General features: G+C 38.9%; 1 non-coding gene across 1 annotated transcript; it reads right to left on the reverse strand.

The window, feature by feature from the left end:
• Positions 1-2,029: 2,029 nt before the first annotated feature.
• LOC133301603 (small nucleolar RNA R71) lies at positions 2,030-2,136 on the reverse strand. Its single transcript, XR_009750225.1, has one exon. It is a non-coding gene; the product is annotated as a small nucleolar RNA R71 (small nucleolar RNA).
• Positions 2,137-2,394: the final 258 nt, after the last annotated feature.

Raw genomic sequence — 2,394 nt, forward strand, 5'->3', positions numbered from 1 at the left:
TCAAGAGGAGAAAAATTGCCAAAGTGTTGAGCGCTAAAACGTCCACACTGAGCGTTTTAGCGCCCTGTTACAGGAAGAGGCCAAAACTTGCTGGTGTTGAGCGCTAAAACGTCCACACTGAGCGTTTTAGCGCCCTGTTACAGAAAGAGGCCAAAACTTGCTGGTGATGAGCGCTAAAACGTCCACACAGAGCGTTTTAGCGCGCTGCTACACTAAGAAGATGGAAAATTGCTGGTCTTGGACGCTAAAACGGCCTGCAATATGCGTTTTAGCGCCCTAAAGTGGAAAAAGATTCTGGTCTTCACCGCTAAAACGTCCAAATCAAACGTTTTAGCGTTGGAGTCAGTTAAAGTTAGTTGAGCATTCACCAAGTTTGGACGCTAAAACGGTCATTCCTTAACGTTTTAGCGTTGAAATCAGTTAAAAGCAATTGAGCATACGTAAAGCATGGACGCTAAAATGGCCACTTATGGACGTTTTAGCGCCCATATCAGTTTTCTGTATTTAATTGTAACACTATATAAGGCAAAGCCTTGACACTTAGAGGAGGATCTTGGGGGATCTGAACTCTCTCTCTCTCTCAAATTTAGTCTGACTTCTCTCTAAATTCTCTTAGTTTTTGTATTAGGATTTCCTTGTAATAGTTTGGAGATTGAAGACTTTCAACATGGAAATGAAGTTTGTTTCTTCTTCTCTTATTTATTCCTTAGTCATGTCTGAGTAGAGTCTTTGTAGTTTGAATGCAATGGAACTCCATGATAATATTATGTTGATTTGATTAATATGATGAAATATTTTTCATGTGCTGATTTGAGACTCTGAGTTAATGATTTCTATCAAAGAAGTAGTATAGAACAAGGATGTTTGTATGACTTCTGTATTTGATAATCTCAACATCAGAATTCTAGTACTCAAGGGATTGATGTTAGAGTTCTGATGTAATCTTAAAACCTTAGTATTTCATGCATGTATTAAGAAAGAAATCACCAAGGGATTGGGGTTTCTGATTAATGTTTCTATCAGGGTAGTAAGGGATTACATCTTGATGATAAGTAAAAGGTTGATTAACATCACATGGAAAGGAATTTATCATATGATCAATTTTTATATGGGTTATCATGGAGGAAAGTTGTTTTCTGACTACTTGTTGTTTTTATTAATTCCTAATCCATATTTTTTTTTTGTCAATTTACTCAAAATCAATTTTCTGGTGACAAATTATTCATGATTTTTACAAACTCTTATTTGATTCAAATTAGTTTTCTATGGTATGTTGGTGTTTGAACACAATTCCTCGTGGGAACGATCTTTACTCATCATTTTATTACTTGTACGACTAGTGCACTTGCTAAACGTCCAACAAGTTTTTGGCGCCGTTGCCGGGGAATTTGTTTTTCAACACTAACTGATACTATAGAATTCTGAGATTGAATCCTTTTATTTTCAGTATTTTAGTTTATGTTAAATTTTTGGTCAATTTTGATTCTGGTACATGCGAGGTACACTTGATCCAAATTTGTTGTTGTATGATCCAGAATTAGAAAGGACATTGAGGAAGCACAAAAGGGCAGCCAGGCAAAGGAGACAATTGCAAGAAATTGGTGAATCAAGTACGGTTAATCAGGAAGATATAATGGCAGAGAATCACAGACCACCACCACCACAGAGGACACTGGGAGAGTACATGACTCCTGCAGTGGTTCCTCCAATTGGGAGTGTTGTGCGCCCAACAGTGGAGCCCAACAACTTTGAATTGAAGCCTGCTTTGATACATTTGGTGCAGAAGGATCAGTTTGCTGGAACCAGTGCGGAGGACCCTTACTTGCACATAGAGAACTTCCTATTGTTGAGTGATACTGTGAAGATAAATGGTGTCACAAGAGATGCAATTCTGTTGAGACTATTCACTCATTCACTGACGGATGATGCAAGGAGATGGCTGCAATCATTGCCACAAGGAAGTATAACAACTTGGGATGATTTGCAAACCAAGTTCTTGCAAAGGTTTTTCTCAGCATCCAAGAGGGCCAAGTTGAAGGATGAAATTACAAGCTTTAAGCATAAATAGTCAGAATCTATTTATGAGGCTTGGGAGAGATTCAAGACTTTGTTGAGGAAATGTCCACAGCATGGAATTGAGGCATGGCAACAAGCAGCAATCTTCCTGCAAGGAATGACCACTAACACTAGAACCTTGGTGCATGCCACTGCTGGTGGATCATTGACTACCAAGACCCCTCAAGAAGCCTTGGATATCTTTGAGTCATTAGCATCTCAAGAATTTGATAATGCTCCAGTGGCTGACAGAAGGACAGGAATTATCAGGTTGGATGGGTATGATGCTTTGTTGGCAAGGAATGATCAACTGATGCAGACACAGAGACAACAGCAGCA

The sequence above is a fragment of the Gastrolobium bilobum genome, unplaced genomic scaffold (genome assembly GCF_033153095.1).
Source record: "Gastrolobium bilobum isolate Gb01-03AN ecotype WA unplaced genomic scaffold, APGP_CSIRO_Gbil_v1 utg6281, whole genome shotgun sequence".
NCBI classification, from domain to species: Eukaryota; Viridiplantae; Streptophyta; class Magnoliopsida; order Fabales; family Fabaceae; genus Gastrolobium; species Gastrolobium bilobum.